Raw genomic sequence first — 26,246 nt, forward strand, 5'->3', positions numbered from 1 at the left:
AAATAACATCTACTGAAAAACAGGACACAAAGCACTCTCCTGAGCCCAGAATTCCATGCAGCCCACAACCACAGACATCTGGTATCATCATCAGTGTGAGGGGAAGCAGGAAAGAAGACGGACTTCCAGTGGCTCTCAGACTGCCCGTGGTGGTCACTGGAAAGTACAGCAGGCCAGTCTGCAGCTACAGCCCAGAGTGGAGGAGCTTTGGTAGTACCGAGTTCCACACGATGCGATGAGGGCAGCACGCATGTTGGAGACCTTCTGACACCATCTTCCTTCCAAGGCAGAGCTGTGCACTGAGTGGAATCTGTCCAGAAGAATCTAATGTAAACTGAGCAGGTATGGCAGAGGAAGGAGAAGCGTCAGACAAAAGTGGGAGTCAAACTTCACAAAGCACTGTCGAATTTTTAACACTTTTCTAATGGAAAAGTAATTAAGAGAAGGAGAGAGGGAGCATTAGAAACATAAAGGTAGAAATGCTCTCTGGGCCCATGTCTGCTTTCCAAAAGTACAGGAGAATTCATTTGGTCCACAGAAAAATAGCTCAGTTAAGTTCCATATGGAGTTGTTCTATAAGAAAAGCAAACAAGGACCAAAATGATCTCTATAGACAAATCTGAAAAAGCATATTTAAAAATACGGTGAAAATTGTAACTTAATATTTTAAAGAGGTCTTAAAGAAATCAAGAAAATGTTAAAAGTAATTAAAAATTAAAATCCAAAAGACTCATCTGATTGAAGGAAAAGGAGATGTGAAAATGTACTTTAAGAAAAGTACTAGAAATGTAAGAAAAAATGAATAGTGACCCAGCAAGAATAATTAATATGGCAGATAACTCCTGTGACATATTGGAAAGAGGGAAAATGTTTAACAATCAAAATAAAGGAATTGATAAAGTTATAGATATAAGAGTACTTAAAAAAGTTCATGGAAATGAAATTAAAATATGTTTATTTTGGTGCAAAAACTTAAATCATGTATGTAGAGATCTTCAAAAAGTTCATGGAGAATGCGTAGTACAAAAAATTATGTGTGTACTTCAAAATAATTTTTGCATCAAAATGAACATCTTCTAATTTAAAAGTACCCTAATATGAAAGATAGGCAAAGAAAGTCTAATGTGTGTGTAATAGGAGACTGAGGAAGAAAACGTAAACCGGAAGAACAGATGGGGGCAGGTATCTGGCCCTGCAGTTAAGCTGCTGCTTGGGACATCTGCATCTCGTAGTGGAGGTTCCAGTTTCAAGTCCTGGCCCTGCTTCTATCCTGGATTCCTGGTAATGCATGCCTTGGGGAGCATTGAGTCTCGGCCATCTAGTGGGAAACCTGGACTGAGTTCTGTGCTGCTGGTTGTGGTCTAGTCTCGCCCTGGCTGCTGCAGCCATTTCGGGGAGGGAATCAGCAGAGAGATCTCCATCTGTCTCTGTCTCTCTGCCTTTTAAGAGACATTAAAATAAACAAATGTTTTATAGATAAAAATTATAAAAATTCAAGAAAGCTTTTCCAAAATCAAACATAACCAAAATGTTTCAGGGAGTTTCAGAGCGGGGCTGTTCAATTGATGGTCATCTCTTTAGGATGAATTAAAAGTGGCACAAAGGTCTATCTTTTTTTTTTTTTTTTAATTTTTGACAGGCAGAGTGGACAGTGAGAGAGACAGACAGAGAGAAAGGTCTTCCTTTGCCGTTGGTTCACCCTCCAATGGCTGCCAAGGCTGGCGCGCTGCTGCTGGCGTACTGCGCTGATCCGATGGCAGGAGCCAGGTACTTTTCCTGGTCTCCCATGGGGTGCAGGGCCCAAGGGCTTGGGCCATCCTCCACTGCACTCCCTGGCCACAGCAGAGAGCTGGCCTGGAAGAGGGGCAACTGGGACAGAATCTGGCGCCCCAACCGGGACTAGAACTCACGGTGCCGGCGCTGCTAGGTGGAGGATTAGCCTGTTGAGCCACGGTGCCGGCCTACAAAGGTCTATCTTAAACGTTGCTAATGATTTTCAGACCTCAGGTTCTAGACTTAAGACATGCCCCGTAAATGCCAGACCCATGTATCCTTTTTAAAATTTTTTTAATTAATTAATTTAGTTATTTAATTTTTTGACAGCCAGAGTGGACAGTGTGAGAGAGAGACAGAGAGAAAGGTCTTCCTTTTCTGTTGGTTCACCCCTCAATGGCCGCTGCGGCCGGCACCAGGAGCCAGGTGCTTCTCCTGGTCTCCCATGGGGTGCAGGGCCCAAGCACTTGGGCCATCCTGCACTGCCTTCCCTGGCCACAGCAGAGAGCTGGCCTGGAAGAGGGGCAACCGGGACAGAATCCGGCGCCCTGACCAGGACTAGAACTCAGGGTGCCGGTGCCGCAGGCAGAGGATTAGCCTATTGAGCTGTGGCGCCAGCTCACACCCATGTATCCTAAATGTCCACCAAGTGCCCTACAGCTGTCTTAAGTACAAGACATCCAAGCTTAACTGTGTTACCACTGCTGTACCCAGTGTTCACTTTCTTCTCAACTCTGGGCTTTCTCCTTTTGGAAAATGACTCCACAAACTTCTCTATCTTCTAAGAAACACACTTGCAAGCAGAATTTCAAGTTCACTTCCTCAACATCTTTAGAATGCTTTTCTTTTTCTATACATTGTTTTCTGCAGCAGAGCAAAAATTTGAAACTGTATCCTAAGATGGTGGAAGCCCCCTTCCTGTCCCATTTCCAGTTTCATTTCTGGCTTTGACAAGTCACCAGAATGATCGATCGTTTACAACAGTGCTTAAAAGCATTGGAAATAAAATCTACCTTATTTCAATAATCATAACCAAAGGAGAGGAAATAGACCCTTCTTGACCTGTTCAAGTTCATTTGTTCCCACAGCACCTCAGGTATTTGACAGTTCAATCATTCAGAACTCTACCGTTGTATTCAATTTGTGTATACTGCTTCCCAAGTCAAAGCTTGCAGCATGGTTTGCTCTAAATGCCCGAGATGTCCTTCCTCTTCATCCTGCGTAGTGATTTCTCACACATCTTTAACAAATACCTCACTTACTAACTGGTGCCAGTGAGGGAGAGATCACTGTTTTCTAGTGATGGGCACCTCTATACTTAGCACATCTTTCTAATGTTCTGTGTGCTTCTATAATGCTGAATTCATTTTCCCATTGTTTCATATTTCTTTCCAACTGAAACAGAAGAACATCAGTGCTGAGGTCACATTTTAAGATATTTATAACATAATATCCCTATTTCTCACCTTATAATGTACCACTTGTGTAAAATTTGAAGTCACGAAAAAGAACATTAAAAAGGTGTTTTTATGTCATTGCTTATTGATCCTTATATTCGGGGACATGTTTGAAATATTTTTGAATATATTATCTTATTTAAAATATTTTTTTTGACAGGCAGAGTGGACAGTGAGAGAGACAGACAGAGAGAAAGGTCTTCCTTTTCCATTGGTTCACCCTCCAATGGCCGCCGCGGCCGGCTCACCACGCTGATCCGATGGCAGGAGCCAGGTGCTTCTCCTCGTCTCCCATGGGGTGCAGGGCCCAAGCACTTGGGCCATCCTCCAGTACACTCCCGGGCCACAGCAGAGAGCTGGCCTGGAAGAGGAGCAACTGGGACAGAATCTGGCGCCCCGACCAGGACTAGAACCCGGGGTGCTGGCGCTGCAGGCGGAGGATTAGCCTATTGAGCCATGGCGCCAGCCTCAATTGGCATTTTAACTGCTGTACCAAATACCCGCTCCTGAATGCATTACTTTAAATGAATTGTGAATAAAAGCACATTAAAATGATAATGTAATATAACTATTATCGGCTGGTAGTATCATGTCAAGGGTCTTTCTCTGCCCATGACACACACACACACACACACACACACACACAATGTGTATGAAGCTATGTGAAACACTGTATCGTTGAAGAGCCTTGGCTGGCAGTTTGGCACAGGGGCTTACGTCATCACTTGGGATGCCTGCATGCCGTATCAGATCGCTCGGCTCGAGTCCTGGTTCTTCCGCTTCTGATCCAGGTCCTGCTAATGAACACCCTGGAAGGCAGCAGACAGTGACTTCAGCACAGGCGTCCCTGCTGCTCACGTGGAGGATCTGGGTGGAGTTCTGGGCTCCTGATTTGGCTTGGCCCAGCTCTGACTGCTGCAAGCATTTAGGGAGTGAACCAGGGCAGTGCATAAATAAAAGTTCACAAAAAAGAAGACCCTTGACATTAAAAATACATCATGTTATTTTTAAATTTATTTTTTATTTTGATTAGTTTTAAAGGACTCAATATAGTTCATAGATATAATTTTAAGAATATAATGATCTTCCTCTCCTTCCCACCCTCCTTCCCTCTCCTCTTTCAATTTACAGTAAAAAGGCCCAGTGCTTCACCAAATAAGTTTACCAAGTAGAAAGCAAAAGACCTCAGTTTAGCAGCCACATAGGCAAGGGCTATAAACAACAGTTGAATGGGAAAATGACCATTTCACTCATATTCAGTAAATTTTAAAGTACTCACAGGTCATTAAAACTTTAGTAGTATAACCTTCTTAACCATTGGTTTACAAAGATATAAAACAAGGTCTTACAAAACTGTCTTTGCAGCAATGCTGATACCCACATTTCTTTTTTTGTTTGTTTGTTTGTTTGTTTAGATTTTCCTCTTTTAAAAAAAATTTAGCTCCCCTGTATAAGAGTGAATATGTGGTGGTATTTGTCTTTCTGCGACCAGCTCATTTCACTCAATGTGATGTCCTGCAGTTACATCAATTTTGATGCAAATGGTAGAATTTCATTCTTTTTTATAGCTGAATAATATTTCATTGTGTGTAGATACCACATTTTCTTTGTCCATTCATCTGATGATGGACATCTTGATTGATTGCAAATTTTGGCTATTGTGAACAGTGCTCTAGAAACGTGGTGGTGCGGGTATCTTTTTGATGCACTCTGTTCAAGTCTTTCAGGTTTATACACAGTATTGAGATTGCTGGATCATATGGCAAGTCTAGTTCTAGTTTTTTAGGAAATCTCCACACTGTTTTCCATAGTGGCTATACAATTGACATTCCCACAAACAGTGTATAAGTGTCTCCTTTGTCTACATCCTTGCTAATATGTTTTTACTCTCTGTGTTTTGGATGTAAGCTATTCTGACAGGCGTAGGGTGATATTTCATTGTGGTTTTGATTTGCATTTCCCTGATGACTTGTGATGTTGAGCAGTTTTTTCTTGTATTTATATTTGTATTTCTTCTTCTTCTTTTTTTTTAGATTTTTTAAAAACTTTTATTTAATGAATATAAATTTCCAAAGTACAGCTTATGGATTACAATGGCTTCCCCCCACCCCATAACTTCCCTCCCACCCGCAACCCTCCCCTTTCCCTCTCCCTCCCCCCTTCCATTCACATCAAGATTCATTTTCAATTCTCTTTATATATAGAAGATCAGTTTAGCATATATTAAGTAAAGATTTCAACAGTTTGCACCCACATAGAAACACAAAGTGAAAAATACTGTTTGAGTACTAGTTATAGCATTTAATCTCAATGTACAGCACATTAAGGACAGATCCTACATGAGGAGTAAGTGCACAGTGACTCCTGTTGTCGACTTAACAAATTGACACTCTTGTTTATGGCATCAGTAATCACCCTAGGCTCTTGTCATGAGTTGCCAAGGCTATGGAAGCCTTTTGAGTTCACCAACTCTGATCATATTTAGACAAGGTTGTAGTCAAAGTGGAAGTTCTCTCCTCCCTTCAGAGAAAGGTACCTCCTTCTTTGATGACCTGTTCTTTTCACTGGGATCTCACTCGCGGAGATCTTTTATGTAGGGTTTTTGACAGGCAGAGTGGACAGTGAGAGAGAGAGACAGAGAGAGAAAGGTCTTCCTTTGCCGTGGTTCACACTCCAATGGCTGCCATGGCTGGCGTGCTGCGGCCGGCGCACCGCGCTGATCCGATGGCAGGAGCCAGGTGCTTCTCCTGGTCTCCCATGGGGTGCAGGGCCCAAGGGCTTGGGCCATCCTCCACTGCACTCCCTGGCCACAGCAGAGAGCTGGCCTGGAAGAGGGGCAACCGGGACAGAATCCGGTGCCCAGACCGGGACTAGAACCCAGTGTGCCGGCGCTGCAAGGCGGAGGATTAGCCTAGTGAACCACGGCCCGGCTGTATTTCTTCTTTTGAGAACTGTCTGTTGAGGTCCTTGGTCCATTTTTCAACTGGATTGTCTGTTTTGTTGTTGTTGAGTTTTTACAGTTGCTGATATATCCTGGATATTACTCTTGTCAGATAGGTCGCTCACAGATATTCTTTCCCATTCTGCTGGATGTATCTTCACTCTACTGACCATTTCTTTTGCTGTGCACAAACTTCTGAGTTTGACATCATCCCATTTTTTTTAGCATTGCTTTTCTTGCCTGTGCTTTGGGGTCTTGTCCAAGAAGTCGTCCCCTACTCCAGTGTCTTAGAGTTCCCCACGTTTTCATCCAACAGGTCTTAAATTTAGGCCTTTGATCCGTTTTGAGGTGATTTTTGTATGTGGTAAGAGATGTGGATCTAATTTCATTCTTCTGTATATATTTACATCCAGTTTTGCAAGCACCATTTGTTGAAGTCTGAGCACTTTTGTCAAAAAATCAGTTGACTATATGTATGTTCATTACTTTCTGGGCTCTCTGTTCTGTTTCATTGATCAATGTGTCTGTTTTTATGCCAGTACCAGGCTGTTTTAATTACTATGCTTTGTAGTATGCTTTGAAGTTGGGCATTTTGATGTCTTCAGTTTGTTTTTCTTTTTCTTTCCTTTTTGCTCAGGAGAGCCTTGGTTATTCCAGGTCTTTGTGATCCCTTATGAATTTTAAGATTGTTTTTTTCTAGTTCTGTAAAGAATGTCATTGGTAGTTTAATAGGAATTGCATCGAATCTGTAGATTGTTTTAGATAGTATAGACATTTTAATGTTACCGATTCTCCACACACCATGAGCAATGAATGTCTTTCCTTTTTTTTTTTTTTGCATCTTTGTGAATTTCTTTCATCAATGTTTGATAATTTTCATTGTAGAGATATTTCATTTCTTTGGTTAAATTTATTCCTAAATGTTTGATTTTTTGTGACTGTTGTGAATGGGATTTCTTTCTTGATTTTTCTTTTAATGAGTTCATCATCAGGGTCTAAGAAAACTGTTTTTTTTTTTTTAATGTTGACTTTGTAACCTGCAACTTTATTGAATTGGTTTATCTGTTCTAACAGTTTTTTGGTGTAGTGTTTAGGTTTTTCAATGTACAGCATCATGTTATCTGTAGACATGGATAATTTGACACCTTATTTTCCAGTCGATGCCCTTTATTACTTTATTCTCCCTAATTGCTCTAGCTAAAACTTCAGTAATATATAGAATAAGAGTGGTGAAAGTACACATCTTTGTCTTGTTCCAGATCAGAGGGGAAACGCTCTCAGATTTTCACCATTTAGTATGACACTGGCTGTAGGTTTGCTATAGGTAATTTTGAGGTATATTCTTTCTTTACCTAATTTGTGGATGCTTTTTTTTTTTTAATCAGTAAGGGATGCTGGATCTTCTCAAATACTTGCTCTGCCTTTGTTGAGATGACCATGTGATTTTTGTTCTTCATTCTGTTGATATGATTTATGACGTTTATTGATTTGCAAAGGGTGAACATGTCTGTTTATTAGCAGTTAGGCACAAGCTTTTATAGGGCAGGCAAAGGGGAATAGCTAGCTCAGGGTAGCAACCCTAACTCTACAGGATAAAGTCGATACTGGTACCCCTGTACTTCTCCAATCAACTTGAAGGTCAAGTAGCCCACATAGCCTTCCAGGTGATCTTACGGGTCAGGGTCACATCTGGAAGCGGTTTATCTAGCTGACACTTACAAGGGCCCTCAACAGGAAGTGGGGGTGGTGGAAATGTGCTTGGGGCCCCTGTTGCCTGTTAGCAGTCAGGTTGTATGTGGGTGGTGGGGGTCTCAGTGTGCTAAGCCCTCAACCAGGGTTTTTTCTGGGGAGCATGGTATGTTATGCCCTCTTGTTATGGGTATGTTTATTTTTTTATCTAATTTATTTTTAATTTTTTATATGGCTCTGTTTAGATTGTTTATATAGTCTTGACTTAATCTTGGTAGGTTATATAAATCCAGGAATTTTTCCATTTCTTTAAGGTTTTCCAGTATATTAGCATGTAGTTTTTCATAATAGTTTCTTAGGATCTTTTGTATTTCAGTGGTATCAGTTGTAATGTCTCCTTTTTTTTCATCTCTAATTTTATTTATTTGAGTTTTTTCTTTGTTAATCTGGCTAGACGTTTATTTTGTTTATCTTCTCAAAAAATGCAACTTTTTGTTTTGTTGATCTTTTGTAATTTTTTAGTTTCAATTTTATTTTTTATGTTCTGCTTCTTTTAATTTCTTGCCTCCTGCTGATTTTGGATTTCATTTGGTCTTGTTTTTCTAAGTCTTTGAGATATATCACTAGGTCTTTAAGACATTTGCCTTTTTTAATGTAAGCACTTAATGCTATAAACTTGCCACTTAATACTGCTTTTGCTGAATCCCGTAGATTTTCACATGTTGTGTTTTCATTTTCATTTATTTCAAGAAAGTTTTTGATTTTCTTTTCATGTTCTATCAATGTATATCAGTGAACCATTGATAATTCAGTAGCATTAATTTCCAAGTATTTATGAGTGTTCTGTTGTTCTTCTTGTTGATTTCTAGCCTTATTCATTTATGCTCTATGAAGACACATGGTATGATTTCAATCTTTGTAAATTTACTGAGATTTTACTTGTTATATAACATATGATCTATCCTAGAAAATGTCCCATGTGCTAATGACAAGAATGCATCTTCTGTAATGTTCAGTGAAATGTCCTATAAATGTCAGTTAGGTCCATTTGCTCAATAGTTTGTTTTAACTCCATTGTATTGCTTTTGATTTTCTGTTTGGATGCTCTGAGCATTGATGAAGTGGAATATTGAAGTCACCCACTATTATTGTACTAGAGTCCCTCTCTCTCTTTAGGCCTGATAGTATTTTTGTATATTTCTAGGTGGTCCTGTGTTAAATGCATACATATTTATGATTATTATCTTCTTGTTGAATTACACCCTTTATCAAAATAGCGTGTCCTTCACTGACTGTTTTTACAGTTTGTGATTTAAAGTATTTTTCTGATTTCAGGATAGCTACTCCTGCTCATTTTTGGTTTCTATTTGCCTGTCATTTCTTTTTGCAGCCCTCCATTTTCAGTCTGTGTGTAACTTTGTGTGGCAAGTTTATGTCAGCAAATATAGTGGGATCTTGGTTTTTTAATCCATTCAGCTGGCGTAGGTATTTTGGCTGGAGAGCTGGAGAATTTAATCTGCTTACATTCAGGGTTAGTGTTGATAGATAAGAACTAACACTTGTCATTTTGTTGATTGGGCACTGTTTATACTGGCACTGTTAGTGAATTTGGTGGTGTCGTGTGTTTTCATGATGTTTTATTTCTAAAGCAGGACCCCTTGCATAATTTCTTATCAGGCTGCTCTGATAGTGGTGAATTTTCTCAAATTCCATTTGTAAAATAAATCTTTGCTGGACATTATGTTCTTGGTTGGAAGCTTTTTTCTCTTAACACTTTTAATGTATCCTCCCACTGTCTTTTGGACTGTAGGAGTTCTGCTGAGAAGTCTGATGTTAATCTAATTGGTAATCCTTTATATGTAACTTGACACTTTTTTCTGTCCTTAATTTTTGACAGTTTGACTACAGGATTCCTTGGAGAAGAACTTTTTTGGTTGAGTCTGGTTGGGGTCCCTTGAGCTTCTTGAATCTGGATCTCCATGTCTCTTTAAAGACCTGGAAAATTCTCATCTATTATTCATTTCACAGGTTCTCAACACCTTTTCCTTTTCTTCTTCAGGAATATCTATGATGCAAATATTCGGTCATTTAATGGTACCAGATATTTCACATAGACTTTCTTCATTCTTTTTAAATTCTTTTCTCTTCATTTTTGTCTGATTGGGTTATTTGCTTGTCCTTAAGGTCAGAAATTGTTTCCTCCAGCTCGGTATGATGCTGATGGACCTCTCAATCTATATTTCCTATTGATTGAAGATTTCATCTCCAAAATTTCTATGATTTCTATCTCCTTAGTACTATTTTCATTCATGTCACTTGTTGATTTCCTCGTTTCTTTAATCTATCTGGATTCTCTTGTATGTCATTGAGTTTCCTTATAAGCATTATTTTGAATTCTATAGCTGGCATTTCATAGATTTTCTTCAGTTCAGGATATAATTCTGGAGGATTATTGTGTTCTTCTGCAGGCGCCATGCTACGTTGCTCCTTCATGTCTCCCGTGTCCCTACGTTGATGTCTGCGTGTATGGTGCAATCATACCTTTCTACTTATGGAGTAGGTTTTACTGGAAAGCATTATGGTTTAGCTGGAATGCAGGGTGTCGCTCGGCTGGTTGCTTTGGTTTTGGTTCTAAGTGAGCCCCAGGAGTGTAGTTTCTGAGTGATTTCTTTTGTCGAAGTCAGGGTCAGTGGTGTGTGTAAGTGACACAGTGGTCTACTCTGCTGAAGTTGTAGGGATAGTAGTATGGCTTTGAGATGAATAACGGTTTCCTTGCCTGTGTACCTTTGCTGCACAGAGAGGTTGGTGTCAGCCTCCATGGGGACTGTGAAAGCCAGAGCCTTGCTCTTGGTGCCGAGGAAGACGGAGGTGGCTGTCCCCTTGTCCTACTGCCAAGCCTGAGTGATGCTGGGGCTTGTGGCACCAGTTTCTGTGACTCTAGGAATGTGTGATGCTAATGAGCTGTTCCTCAGGTCCTGCCAGGAGAGTCCAGTTGGTGCTGCAACTTATACCACCAACAGCTGCAGTCTTGGGTCTGGGAGGTGTGACCTGAACCCTGTTCCAATCCTCCATGGTGCCTACAAGGTTTACAGATTCTACTCTGGTGAGCGTGAATCCAGGGAGGAGGACTGCAATAGACTCTTCTCCCTAAAAGGCAGGATTTAGAGAACCCATGCTTGGCCCCACAAGTAGCCCCAACTCGGGTTCTGACTGTGCTAGGAGCGGGACAAAGGCCTGCTGCATGACTTTTGGCTGTGTTGGTTGGGGAGAGGAGGGAGGCAGTGCCGCCTCCCTTCTCCAAGCCTGGCAGTTGCTGACACCAGTCGGCTCCCAGGCTCAAGTGAAACTCAGTGGGCGACTAGGATTCCCTCTCTGCTAAAGCTGCGAGCAGTGGGCCGCGCAGCGATTTTTTCCTGCCTTGACTTGGTAAGATGGCAACTGATGCACCGCGCAGCCAGCTGCAGCACTGTCCGTGTCTTCCCTTATCCCACAGAAGTGCTTCGCCGATTCTTCACTGAGAATTTCCACCAGTCAGACCTCTGGAAATTGTTCCTCCCTTGTTCTTTTCATAAGCCAGGGCAGCTGAAGTTAGCGTAGCTGTACCCTGTTCACCATCTTGGATCCCCTCGGCATCATGTTATAAAGGTTATAAAGCTGAACACTTACTGTTGCTACAATTACATCAGTCCCACTGCCACCTTTAGTCCACACATTTGAATATCTGGGTCAGCTGTATACAGAGGATTGAACATATGGGTGTTTAAAAAGGGTTGATTACTATTTTTTAAAAGTGTGTTTATGCTGCTCTTGACACCATAATATCCCAAATTTTACTCTCATTAGATGTAAGTAAAGTTGAAAAAGATAAAGTGACTTTAAGCCAAGTCTTCTGTACAGACTCTACATTGTCCCTTCTTTTGAGCTCAGGCTGAAAAGTTTCTATATACATGTAAACATTATATGAAAAATATCAATGCTTTTTTTTTTAGAAAAAGATCTGTTTATTTATTTGAAAGGCAGAAAGAGAGTGAGATGGGGGGGGGAGAGAGAGAGTGTGTGATTCGCTCTTATTCATCTGCTGATTCACTCCCCAAATGGCCATAATAGCCAAGGTGGGGTCAGACTGAAGCCAGAAGCCAGGAGGTCCATCTGGGCCATAGGTCGGAGAGGCCTAACTAGTTATGCCATCATCCACTGCCTTCACAGGTATATTAGCAAGAAGGTAGATAGGAAGTGGAGTAGCCAGGGCTTGAACCGGCACTCTGGTATGAGATGCTGGCATAGCAAATGGTAGCTTAACTCACTGTACCACAGCGTTGGCTCCACATCAGATGTTAAGTCGTTGTTGATCATTAACAGCTTAGTATGAGTCCAGTCATCTAATTAGCATAGTAGAGACAACTATGGTATTGGTGTGATCTCTTTCTCCAGGCTGAGCTGCCCAAGTCTCAAATTCAAGTTCATGAGTTAAGGAAAGTTTTCCTTCCTAGAGAAGAGAAGTGAAGCTTCTCCGTGAGGCATGTGGGAGGCAGGCCCCTCTGCCCAGAGCCAACACAGCTCAGGAATTTGCTGTTTGGGTACCTGGTGACATATGTGGGATAATATGTCCCAAGACTGCTGCAGGCTGTCTGTTTTTTTTCCTTGTTTAGCATCACAAGAAAGGTGATTCTATTTACAGGAGCAAGGGAAACACTGTGGTAGGAGACAGACAAGCACTGCGTGTCTAGAGTTTTGTGTCCCCATGAAGTGGGGTGCCCGAGCCACAGCAGGTGTGCGGCAGACGTGGCTTCCACCCATCACTGCCCGGAGACCCCCGCTTCAGGAAGCACTTTCTAGCACTTTGCCTACATTTGTTTTCTCTAGCGTCGGAGGAAGGATTCTGTCTTGAATTCCTTTCTTTTCCCAAAAATAAGAGGCTTCTTTATAAACTCACTGTACAAGATGGGAAATAAAAGTTCAGGAAACTGACTTTGGGTTGGTAAATACAGAATTTTCCCAGCTACGGACATGTATGTGGCTAAAAAGCAATGACAATTGTATAATGCATATTATCCTATGCCATAAAAAGGATAAATCTAATTGGAAAGAATGGTCACTTGTTCCCCATTGGACAAAGGGTCTTTTTCATTTTTAATGGGAAAACTAAATGTGATCTATAAATATTCCTGTCGTTTAAATAAACTGTCCCCCCCAGGGGGTGATTTCCATTGAGATTATGGGCAGCAAATGGGCTCTGGGTTTATCTTGGCCCTAATTCCAGCTTGGCTCTCCCACCCATTTACTATGGGATTTGGTCAAGAAATGAGTTTCCAAAGATTTGGTTTTACTCAATAAAATATGTGAGATCACCAAGCATGTATTAGCTCTCAAATGCTTAGCAGGAGAGTGTACGGGGGGGAGGCAGGGACAGGAAATGGTCCGAATGAGGCCATGAGGATGGGCACTGTTCAGGAAGCCAGCAAGGAAGTGCACTGAGCCCTGGTCCTGTGACCACAGGGCTGCGAAAGGGGGCAGAGGGAGGGGCACACAAGGCAAAAGAAGCTCTTTCTGTCTCTTAGGTTAGGTATGAGTGTCAGCAAATCTGAGCATCATTCAGGATAATCTAACTTAAAATACAGACACAGGAAGAAAAACTTCCACAGTAACGTAGGGCGTGCAAGCTGCATTTGGAGGGAGTACTGCAGCTTCTGAGGGGCCTAGGACTACATACAAGCAGTGCTGTGCGCTCCAGTTCCCCTGTGCTGTATCTATGTGGGTCAAGCAGAGTTCCATCACGGTGTTGTGCTTCTGGTTTGCGGCTACTAACAGCCGGTGATTTGTCTGTACCCACTGCACCCACCCACCCACGCAATGGAAAGGGGTTAGTCTCCAGGTATGAACTCTGACTTTTCAACTTACTAGATTTTTTGTTTGTATCTATTAGAAAGGTGAGTGGAGAGAGAGAGAGAGAGAGAGAGAGAGAGAGAGAGGAAGGGAGAGAAAGAGAGAGAGAGAAAGCAAGAGAGAGAGAGAAAGAGAGAAAGAGAGAGAGAGAAAGCGAGAGAGAGAGAGAGAGAGAGAGAGAGAAAGAGAGAGAAAAAGAGAGAGAAAGCGAGAGAGAAAGCGAGAGAGAGACTGAGACTTTCCAGCTGCTGGTTCACTCCCCAAATGCTCACAACAGCAGGGGCTGGGCCAGGCCAAAGGCAGGGTCTGGAACTCACCCAGGTCTCCCACATGGGTGACAGGGACCCAGCTACTTGAGTGATCACCTGCTGCCTCCTGGGCTGTGCCTTAGCGGGGAGCTGGAATCAGGAAGGGGGCCAGGACTGAAGCACTCTGATAGGTGACGCATGCATCCTATGCAGCAGCCGCATCACTGGAGCCCCAAAGGCGTGCCCCACTCACCAGCTTATGCTGGTCCCAGCATTCAGCTTTACTGAGCCTTAATCTTCTCATCTTTCAAGTTGGGGATAGTAATAATCTCTATCTCAGAAGGACAGTTGGATGACACACCGAGTTACTTCAAGCAAAGCCTATGCTAAACAGGCAATAAGGCATATAATAAACAATGTTACCGATTAACTGTGTGTGTGTGTGTGTGTGTGCAGGAAGGAATCAACTTTCTCTCAAGTTTACCCCTATCATTCTATCAGAAAGGCAGAAAGCAAAAAAGCTAAGCTAAGAGTGTTCAGCGTGGCAGTGGAGTCTAAGTCGTTGAAATTTGTCCATCTTTTGCCATATAGGGGCTGCATCCTATAGCAATTAACACAACAGCACGGCATTTGCCTAGTGACTTTATAGTCTCCACTTCTGTGCTGACTCATTTCACACATCATTTGCAACTTGTTATAGAGCTTCTGCAACACAGATACCAGCCACGTTGGACAAAGAGAAGAAGATAAGCACTTTTGTTTGGCTGCCTGTTTTCTAGTGATTTTGTAATCTGTATTTTTATCTTCTTAGTGACACAGGCTATATGAAAGACTTGTGCTACACACCCTGTTGTGAGTGAAAAACTATTTTGCAATTGCCGCTACAATAGAAAATTTGTTTTCATTAAAAGTAATTTTATGGTCTTTTAATACAAAATGGTACTGATGGATTATTTTGAAGTAGCACAATTCTCTTAAAGGGATAAGATAGGAAAATAAAGTAGTAATAATGTGTTTAATGTATAAGTGAGTACTAGGAACAGAAATTGTTAGTCTCATTAGTATTGCAAGCAGTAATATCTACTTTGGTTTTTAACTAATTGCAGTTAACAAACCCCATTATCTCCTATTTATTTGTCGTATAGGAGAACATCTTTTCCTTCTCCATACCAGTGTCCTCAATTGTGATGATTCAATGGAGCACAAACAAACAGGTAGAAGGTGAATTTGCTATAACTCACTCCAAGATGTAAGACACGTATTACCCGCGCATGCATTCAAGGCCAAGGTTATCAATAAAAGAGAGGGTGGAAGTCATTTATGCAAAGTGGCAAGAGATAGGATTTATTCCTATGTAATTCTGAAGCCTGGGTCCTTTTCTTCTTGCTTTCTTGTATGATGAGAATCACCAAGGGTTTGTTGCTTACTGTGAGACAAGAAACGACTGTGTTAGGTGTAAAACGAATGAGGTAAACTCCGTAGATTTGCAGCAGAAGGAAATACACGATACTATAGCACTCCGATGGCATCCAGGCCAGTACATTGCATGGGATGTAGTGACAGTTCTAGGAATAAGTTGCTGACAGAGCGCAGTGGGGAAGGGGAAGGCAGGCCTCTTAGTCTTGCTCCTGGGACGCTCAGAAGACACTGGGTAGGGGGGCTGTGCTTACTGACCTGGAAGGGTCAGGGGGTGTGGCCCATGCGTGGGAAGACATGGTTGCTCACCTTCAGCATGGGCAGGAGCTGAGTTAGGGCTGGGCTTGGGAGATGAAAGGGTTTAGGTTGAAGAGAACATGTGAGAGGAGAACTTGGAATAAAAATCGGGGCCATAGTGTCAGAAATTTTGCATATCATAGAGGGACTTGGACACCATCACGGGAGCTTTGGAAAGTCACTACATTTAAACAGGAGTGTGGTGATAACAATTTTATTTTTTAAAAAGCAAACCAAATAATAAAACTGAAGGAACTTGGGAAGTTGAAAAGGGGAATGAAAGAGGGAAGACACATAAACAGAGCATGATTGAGCAGGAAGATGGGAATATTCACATTGGATACACTGCTGCATTGAGGCATCTTAACTAAGAGTTCTTCAGACAGTTTTTGCTTTTCGTGAGAACGAGAATTTCCTGGATTCACGTTCACTTCCACTGTTAACATAGATCAGGAAAACATATTTGTATTTTGGGGACTGCCTTATTTCACTAAGCATAATGGTTTCCAGTTGCATCCATTTTATTGCGAACAAGAAGGACTTCATTCTTTTTTTATGGCTGAGTAGTGTTTCATTGTGTTTATAACATATTTTTTTAATCCAGTCATCAGTTGATAGACATCTGAATTGATTGCGTATCTTAGCTGTTGTGAATTGAGCTTCAGTAAACATGAGGTACTGATAACTTTCATATGCTGATTTCATTTTGTTTGGGTAGATTCCCAGGGGTGGGATGGCTGGATCATATGGTAGACCAATTTTCAAATTTCTAAGGTATCTCCATACTGTCTTCCATAATGTACTAAAAATTACATTCAAACCAACAGTGAATTAGGGTAGCTTTCCCCCACATCCTCACCAGCATTTATTATTTTTTAATGTTTGGATGATAGCCATTCCAACCAGGGTGAGGTGAATGTACATGGTGGTTTTTTTTTTGTTTGTTTTTGTTTTTGTTTTACATTTACCTGATGACTTAGGCATTTTTTCATGTGTCTGTTGGCTATTAGAATTTCATTCATTGAAAAATGCCTGTTTGTGTCCTTTGCTCATTTCTTAACTGGATTATTTATTTTGTTGTTGTTGAATTTCGTGAACTCTTTATAGACTCTGGATAGTAATACTTTATCAGTTTCACAGACTGTAAGTATGTTCTCCCATTCTGTCAGTTGCCTCTTCCACTCTGTCAAGTGTTTCCTTTGCTGTGCAGAACCTCCTTAGTTTGATGTAATCCCAATTGTCTATTTTTGCTTTTATTGCCTATGCTTCAGGGGTCTGCTCCAAGAAGTCTTTGCCTATTCCAGTGTCTAGGAGTTTCCTCAATGTTTTCCACTGGTAATTTGATGGTATAGGTCAAAGATTTTGAATTGATTTTTTGAATATGGTGTAAAGTAGAAGTCTTATTTCATAGTTCTACACACGGATATCCAATTTTCACAGCACAATTTGTTAGAGACTGTCCTTTCCTTTCTTGATGTTTATTTTAGCTCCTTTGTCAAAGATTAGTTGGTTGGAGATGCATGGATTGCTTTTTGAGATTTGTATTCTGTTCCATTGGACTGCATGTCTATTTTTGTGCCAGTACCAGACTGTTTTGATTATAACTTCCCTGCAGTATGTCTTGAAGTCTGGTGTTATGATGCTTCTGGCTTTTTGTTGCTTACGATTGCTTTAGCTATTTGGAGTCTCTTGTGTTTCCATTTGAATTTTAGCATGGTTTTTTTTTTTTTTTTCTAGATCTGAGAAGGATATCATCAGTATTGTAATTGGGATCTCATTGAATCTATAAGCTGCTTTGGGTAGTAAGGACATTTTGATGATATTAATTTTTCCAATCCACAAACGTGGAAGATTCTTCTTCTTTTGTATATTTTATTATTTATTTAATGTTTTGTAATTTTTGTTGTACAAACTGTACCTCCTTGATTCAATTTATTCCAAAATATTTAATTTTCTTTGTAGCTATTGTGAATGGTACTGATCTTACAAGTTCTTTCTCAGCCATGGCATTGATTCTGTGTGTGTTGATTTCATATCCTGAAATTTTACAAAACTCTCTTATGAGTTCCAATAGTCTCTTGGTTGGTTTCCCTACGTATAAGATCATATCATCTGCAAACAGGAATGATTCGACTTCCTTCATTCCAATTTGTATCCCTTTGATTTCTTTTTCTTACCTAATGTCTCTGGCTAAAACTTCCAGGACTATATTGAATAGCTATGGTGAGAGTGGGCATCCCTGTCTGGTTCTGTGTCTCATTGGTAATGCTTCCAAATTTTCCCAATTCAATATGGCATTGGCTGTAGGCTTGTCATAAATTGCCTTGATTTTGTCGGGGAATGTTCCTTTCATATCCAATTTGCTTAAGATTTTTATCATGAAGTGATGTTGTATTTTTATCAAATGCTTTCTCTGCATCTATTGAGAAAATCTTATGGTTTTTAATTCTTCAATTTAAGGAATGTATATCACATTTATTGATTTGTGAATATTGAACCATTCCTTCATACCAGGGATAAATCCCTCTTGTTCCGAGTGAATGATCTTTCTGATATATTGTTGGATTTGATTAGCTAGTATCTTGTTGAGGATTTTTGCATGGATGTTCATCAGTGATATGGGTCTTTAGTTCTCTTTCTTTGTTGTGTCTTTTTCTGGTTTTTGAGTTTTGGTTTTGTCTGTCTCATTGAAGGAGTTGGGAGGATTCCTTCTCCTTCAATTGTTTTGAATAGTTTGAGAAAAATTAGTTCTTCTTTAAAGGTTTGGTAGAATTGAGCAGTGAAGCCATCCAGAACAGGACTTTTCTTTGTTAGGAGGATCAATATTCAATCTTTGTCTTGGGTATTGGTCTGTTTAGGTTTCTAGGTTTTCATGACTCAATTTTGGTTGATTGTGTGTATCCAGGAATCCATCCATTTCTTCTAGATTTTTCCAGTTTGATGGCATATAGCTATTTTTAGTAAATCAGGATGACTCCTCTCATTTCTGTGGTACCTGTTGTAACATTTCTTTTTTCATCTCTTATTGTATTAATTTGGATTGCCCCCCCACCTTGGATAGTTTTGCCAATGGTATCGATTTTGTTTATTATTTTTTTTAAGACAACTCTGTCTCACTAATTTTTTCAATCTTTTTTTTTGTCTCACTTTTTTTAATTTTTTTTCTCTAATTTTATTTCTTTCATCCTACTAATTTTGGGTTTGGCTTGTTCATGTTTTTCTAGTTCCTTGAAATGCATAATGTTCATATAGTGGATGCTTTCCAATTTAATGTCATGAACTTCCCTCTTAGCACTCCTTTTGTTGTCGTCCATTGGTTTTGATATGTTGTGTTGTCATCATATTTTGTTTCCAGGATGTTTTTGATTTCTCTTGATTTCTTCTATGACCCACTATTCTTTCAGGAACATGTTATTCAGTCTCCATGTGTTTGCATATTTTCTGGAGTTTCTTGAGTTGTTAATTTCTAGTTTCATTCCATTTTGGTCAAAAAAGATACATGGTATGATTTTTAACTTTTTGAATTTGCTGAGACTTGCATTATGGCCTAGCATATGGTCTATCCTAGTGAAAGTTCCATGCACTAATGAAAATAATGTGTGTTCTGAATCTGGGATGAAATGTTCTGTATCTATCAATTAGATGAATTTAGTTCATAGTGTAGATTAGCTCTGTTTTTTGTTGATTTTTTTTTATCCAGTTGATATGTCCACTGATGATGGTGGGATGTCAAATCCCCTATTACTATTGTACTGGAGCCTAAGACTGCCTTTAGATCTTTCAACATGGGTTTTAAACAGCCAGGCACCTTGGCATTGGGTTTGTATACATTCACTCCAGTCACATATTCCTGTTGAATTGCTCCCTGAGTCATTCCATATTGCCCTGCTTTGTCTCCTTTAATGGTTTCTGGTTAAATTCTGTTTTGTCTGATATCATGATGGCTACACCAGGTCTGTTTTGGTTTCCATTAGCTTGGGATATCTTTTCCATCCTCTCACTTCCAGTCTGTGTGTAGGCTGAAGTGTTGTTGGTGAAGTGTGTTTCTTGCAGCAGCAGGTGTTGTTTTCAGTCGTAGCACACGGGGTTCCCACAGTCACAGGGAGAGGGGATCCAGTATCAGCCCCGCGGGACTGCTCTACCCGCAGAGAGGGCTGAGGTGTTCCCAGAGCCGGCTGCCTGTTGGAGCTCCACCTTGGCAGTTTGGGTACAGATGCCAGTGAAATAGAGGGGAGGGGAGTACCTCACAGGCTTAGGTGGGTGCCCTGTCCCCTGCCTACCCTCCAGGCCAGACTCAGAGTCAGTGGAGCCCATCGATTTATCCCTCAGGTGAACTCCTCTAGACACGTGTGTGCAAGCCATGGCAGCCTGTACATGCCTTTCAAGATGGTGCTTCCAGGGTCCGGCGCCGTGGCTCACTGGGCTAATCCTCCGCCTGCAGCGCTGGCATCCCATATGGGCGCCGGGTTCTAGTCCTGGTTGCTCCTCTTCCAGTCCAGCTCTCTGCTGTGGCCTGGGAGGGCAGTGGAGCATGGCCCAAGTGCTTAGGCTCCTGCACCCGCATGGGAGACCGGGAGGAGGCACCTGGCCCCTGGCTTCAGGTCTGCGTAGCTCTGGCCATTGTGGCTATTTGGGGAGTGAACCAACGGAAGGAAGACCTTTCTCTCTGTCTCTCTCTCACTCTCTATAACTCTACCTATCAAAAAAAAAAAAAAAAAAAAAAAAAAAAAAAGATGGTGCTTCCTCCCTGCCATTCTCCGGGAGCCCTTGTGGGGGGCTGGGAACAGGCCATGTGCTCTTGCTTCCCAGGCTTATAGGGGACCCCTGCCCCCCGCTAGAACTCCAGGTTGAACTAAAGTTCATGTGATCTGCAAGGTTCTCCCTCGGGCAATGTTAGCAGCCACGTGAGTTGGCACAGACTCCTTTCACTTCTCCCTAAGAAGACGGCTTCTCCTTGCGAATTTTTAAAACAGCAGAAGAAGCAAATTTTGCTATGGGAGGATCTGAGTTCAGTTCAAAATCTCATATGGGTGGAGTGTAAGTGACACCGAACTGAATCCTTACTCACTGGGGTCCAGGAAAGTTGCTTTCACATGATACTAAACACAGGATTGTTTGGAACAGGTTATTCCTTCTTGAATGTCATGGAACCACAATGGCTAGAAAATCGTGTTTCCAAAGTTCCTATTATACTTCCCAGTGTTACCATTAAAAATTATTAAAATCGAGGGTTAATGGAATGGTTTTTACTGTGGGGAAAGGAAAAAGTGCAGAGGCTTAGGTAAAATGGAAATATTAAAATATTTTAATGGAGAATTAAACATTGTTGAATAAAATGCATATTTCACTGTATTTAGAATGTAAAAAAACCCAAGAATTTGGCATAAAACCATTATAAAATCATATGAGCAAGTGATTTGTGCATGCATAAGATTTTCCACTGAGTTATTTAGTCAATCAGCTTGTTTTTCCAAAAAAGCATGCGTTTTTAATTTTAAGTATAGACACAGCAAAACACAAAAAAATCATTTTGAAACAAGGTGGTTTAATTCAAACAAAATAGACTAATTTTTCAAAGTGCTAGTTGCTTAATTGTATTGTCAATGAAATAGTTTTGACTTTTTTCAATGATACCAATTTTGCAGCACCCATGTATTATCTATATGTTTATTCATTCATTCACACACTCAAAAGCTGTATGTATGAAGGATTTTTTTTTGTCTGTGTGACTCACCGATATGGTGGCAACAAAGTCTTTAGTCTCATGAATTCAGTCCAAAAAGAGGGAGACCTAGCATTTTTTTTTGTTTGTTTCTTTTTAGATTTTTTATTTAATATTTGAGAGGTAGAGTTATAGATAGAGAGAGGGAGAGACAGAGAGAAAGGTCTTCTATCTGCTGGTTCACTCCCCGAATGGCCACAAATGCTGGAGCTAGTCCAGTAGGTAGCCAGGAGCCAGGAGCTTCTTCTGGGTCTCCCATGTGCGTGCAGGGGCCCAAGCACTTGGGCCATCTTCTACTGCTTTCCCAGGCCATAGCAGAGAGTTGGATCAGAAAAGGAGCACCAGAACGTGAACTGGAGCCTGTATGGGATGCTGGTGCCCCGGGTGGAGCTTTAGCCTACACTGCCCCAGATCTCCCCTGGACCTGGCTATTAGAAGTAGGGAGCCGGCGCCGTGGCTCACTAGGCTAATCCTCCGCCTGCGGCACCGGCACACCGGGTTCTAGTCCCAGTTGGGGCGCTGGATTCTGTCCCGGTTGCCCCTCATCCAGACCAGCTCTCTGCTGTGGCCAAGGAGTGCAGTGGAGGATGGCCCGAGTGCTTGGGCCCTGCACCCCATGGGAGACCAGGAAAAGCACCTGGCTCCTGGCTTCAGATCAGCACCGTGCGCTGGCCGCGGTGCACCGGCCGTGGCGGCCATTGGAGGGTGAACCAACAGCAAAGGAAGACCTTTCTCTCTGTCACTCTCTCTCACTGTCCACTCTGCCTGTCAAAAAAAAAAAAAAAGAAGTAGGGAAAACCTGGCCCAGAACCAACATGGTGGCTGAGTAGGAAGCAGAGGTGACCACCACTCTGCAGAGACGTCTGTGCAAACAGCTGTGCACAGACCAAGGCACCCTCACAGCGGCTCCTGATGCCAGCCGGAGACCACGGTGCCTCCTCTTGTTACATCGTTAAAAAGGCCACTTGCAGGGAGAGGAAGTGCACTGACACCCGTTGTCAGGTCCATTGTGAAAAACTTCGTTCAGGCTGGATGTCCCCTCCTGGCCCCAGGCCCTCCCCCAGGGAGTTAATATTTGGACCTTTCAGAGGCACACCTCCCCAACAGCTGGCAGAAAGGGAAACTCCAGCTGTGCAGGGAGAGGGAGCTTAGCAGCACACCTCGGAACTGGGCCTCCGTGCTGAGACACAGCGCCTGGCCAAGCCCCAGGCCTCTCCCCCGGCTGGTGCTCACAGACTGAGCCAATAGACCTGCTCGGCGCCAGGCAGAGGCCTGCCCTCTGCTGGGTCTCACTCATTTTGGCCCGTGTCACTGCCAGCCTCCGGAGGGCTTAGTAGGGCTTAGACAACCCTGTGGCGGAAGGACCTAGGGTTGACCAACCTGGGGCCAGTCTGCGAGCCACAGGTCTGCCTTCTTCACTCTCCTCCAACCTAGGGGAGACAACAAGGGGCCACGGGACTAAATCTTGGGACTCAGTGCAGGGCTGGTAAAGCCCAGTTTGGGCAGATCCTATCAGGTTCGCTCCTTAGGGAAGAACCTGTGAAGGTCGTCTCTGGCTTTGCCCCAGTATCAGGCAGAGACCTGCACCCTGGTGAGCCAGACTTGTTTTGGAATGTGTCACCACAAACCTCTTATGGGTCCGATGTGCACCCCCAAGATTTCACAGGGCTGGTGACCACTGTGACACCCAGGTCTGACCCATGAAGGGCTTCTGCAGGAGTAACTGAGGGGCTGCCTATGTCCCCCTGCTACAGCCTAGGGCAGACACCAAAGGAAGCTCAGGACTGTTTTGGGACTCAGTGCCAGGCTGATGCAATCCAGCATTGCGGGGCCGGGGTTGTGGCACAGCGGGTAGAGCTGCCACCTGCTATGCTGGTATCCCATACGGGTGCTGGTTCCTGTCTTGGTTGTTCCACTTCTGACCCAGCTCCCTGATAATGGCCTGGAAAAAGCAGCAGAAGATGCCAAGAACAGGCCAAGGTAGAGCCCTGTACAGACAGACTACCCCCTTTAAGACACGTCCCCGGTTCATACTGCGCAACGATCAACTACAGATTAGGGCTGAATTTGAATCTGGGGAGTACCATGAGAGTGGAGCAGTGAAAACATCAATGGTGGACCTGAAACAGAAGTGTGGCTTAGGGAGTTATCTGGTGCTGAAATAGCAGAAGTATCCACAGAGAAAGTAAACACAGCTTAGAAGTTCTGGTGGGAGAGCCACAGTGAAGACAGATTACTGTAATTAATTCTTCAATATGCAGATGACCTCATTCTCCCATAAGCCTCAAGGACTTCCAGGAACCATGACTTCACCTAAGGAGCAAAATAAGGTGCCAGACACTAACCATCTATGAATTAAAATTTCCAAATGTCCTGATGAAGATTTCAGAATAGCTGTTTTAAAGAAAGTCAACAGAACTCATGAGAGCATGGAGCAATTTGGTAGAGGTGGAAGTAAATAAAATCAGACACCCTTCGACTGAAATATATACTACGTGAAATTAAAAACACAGAAGAGGTTTCAGTAGCAGGACAGACCAAGCAGAAGAAAGAATCAGGGAACTGGAAGGCCGGTTATTTGAAAAAACACAGTTGGTGTAGAAAAAAAGAAAGTAAAAGAATGAAGAAAGCTAATGGGAAATATGGGACGCATGAAAAGAGCAAATATTTGAGTTGCGAATGCCACAGGGGAAGAACGCCTATTCAGAGAAATGACAGAAAATGTCCCACACCAGAGTCGCCAGAGTCAGGAGAAGCAAGTCTACCCCAAGGCAGATTACACTCAGCCTCTCTAAGGCGACAGGCAAAGAGAGAATTCTCAAACCTGCAAGAGAAAAGAGGCAGGAGCCACATGGAAGGGTTGCAATTTATCTGAGTTCTCAGCAGAAGTGGTCTAGGCCTGGAGGGAGTGGGATGAGACTTTTAAAGTACCAAAGGAAAAAAATTACCAAGCCAACACACTGTGTCCAGCACAGCTGTCCTTGGATATGATGGAGAAATGGACTTTCCCACACGAGCAAAATCTGAGGATTCATCACCATCAGACCTGTGTTATGAGAAATACAGCAGCCTGGGCCCTCCCCTGACTCTGGCTATGAAGCCCTGGTGGACTGCTTCTCAGGGAGTCAGTTTCTTTAGGGAGCTGCCCCCTGCCCTGGCTCCTTCAGCTCTGACATGTCAATCAAACTTTCCTCTGAGCGGTTCCTGATCCAGTCTATTTACTTGGTGGCCCCCAGATGAACAAACCTCTGTGTCTTCTAAAAGCTCTTGGAGCCATAATGAGTACAACTTTCAAAAGTACAACTTTAGGAATATAGAGATTCTTCACCCCACACCTGCCCCCCCACCCCCACTCCTACCCCACCTCCTCCTCCCTTTGCCATTCCCAATCCCATTATCCATTATGATTCATTTTCAATTAACTTTGTACACAGAATACCAGCTCTATACTAAGTAAAGATTTCAACGATTTGCATACACACACATACAAAATATAAAAATTTGCCACAATTTGCTACAGTGTCTTGGCTTTCCATGCCTGAAATGCTCTCATGGGCTTTACAGCCAGACCAGAATGCCCTAAAGGCTGATACTGAGGTCAGAGTGCTATTTAGAGCAATTGTCATTCTATGAGTCTACTGTGTGGACTGCTTCCCATGTTAGAACATTCTCTCCTTTTTAATTCTATTGTTAGTGCAAGACCTTTTTTCTTATTTATATGGTCCCTATAACACTTAATCCTATCCTATCTTTGGAAATCGAAGTTGATCCCATTGACATTGGGAGTGAAGTACTCAGCAGAGATAGAACTGTCTTAGTGCAGCAGAGAGTTGACCTGGCAATAGCATGTGAGGTGGATGGGTCATGTGTGGAACAAAACTGGCAGCAGGAAAGCTGTTGGGAAGATTTTTACTATGGTCCAGAAAAGAGAGGGCAGGCATTGACTGCCAGCCCAACAGGAAACATACACTGAACCACTGAGCCTGCCTCTCATGCTTCCCCACGTATTTACATCAGGTCGTCTTTATTTCCATATAATGTCAGGTAATTTTTTTTTGAAAATTGCTATAGAAGATTCCCTTCCCACCAAGGGCTTATAAAATGAAATACAATGTTTCCAATAAAAAAGTGGATAATCTCTTGGTTTTATTAAAAAAAAAAAACCTTAAGGAATAAAAATGATGATTATAAAACTTGAGGCAGGGAAACAACTGCAGGTTCACAATCTATATATTTCCCATTAATAAGTCATTTGCTGAAGAAACAAAATTGTGATACATTACAATCTTCTTAAAAATTAAACTCCTATAATCTACAAGATTAGGACATTTTAAAATTAAATAATTTACAGGAAAGCAAATGAGGGTTCTTAGCATGATCCATATACTACTAATTTTTAAAAGTGATAAAGCAACTAAAAATTATATACCAGATAAAACCAGGCTTTGCTATTGGATAAAAGTGTTAAAATTTTGAAAATGATCAGTTATAATAAGTAACGAAATATCCAATGCAGTATGTGCTAATTTTTTCCTTTCTTTAAATTTTTCCAAAGGGGAACATGTGTCAAAAATACGTTTGAAAATGAATGATGCTTTAGAATTAAAACTTTCCAGAAATATAAATTTAACTTGGCAAAAAGGCATAAAAAGAAAACTTTCAAGACAAATCTAAATGCTCTAGGATTTTTTACTAAAGCAGATAATAAAGATATAAACTATCCATTTCAATACGAAGTCTATTGTATATTTAATACTTTTTCCTTCTTAATAACATGTGATGTGAGACACTATCAATAAGGCATTTGAACTTCATTCCAG

The 26,246-nt window shown here is 41.9% G+C and overlaps 1 long non-coding RNA gene across 2 annotated transcripts in view; it reads left to right on the top strand.

Annotated features, from left to right (window-relative positions):
- The window catches only part of LOC149122850 (uncharacterized), a 140,070-nt gene that overhangs the window by 87,435 nt on the left and 26,389 nt on the right, over positions 1-26,246 (top strand). Inside the window, exon 3 of one of the 2 annotated variants that reach the window (XR_016219914.1) lies at positions 3,391-3,751. The exons of the other annotated variant lie outside the window; for it this stretch is intronic. This is a non-coding gene — a long non-coding RNA (uncharacterized LOC149122850). Of the gene's footprint in view, positions 1-3,390; positions 3,752-26,246 lie in introns of those variants that run through there. 2 annotated transcript variants of the gene reach the window in all.

The sequence above is a fragment of the Oryctolagus cuniculus genome, chromosome 13 (assembly GCF_051225735.1).
Source record: "Oryctolagus cuniculus isolate XC-2025 breed Fujian yellow rabbit chromosome 13, ASM5122573v1, whole genome shotgun sequence".
Classification (NCBI taxonomy): Eukaryota; Metazoa; Chordata; class Mammalia; order Lagomorpha; family Leporidae; genus Oryctolagus; species Oryctolagus cuniculus.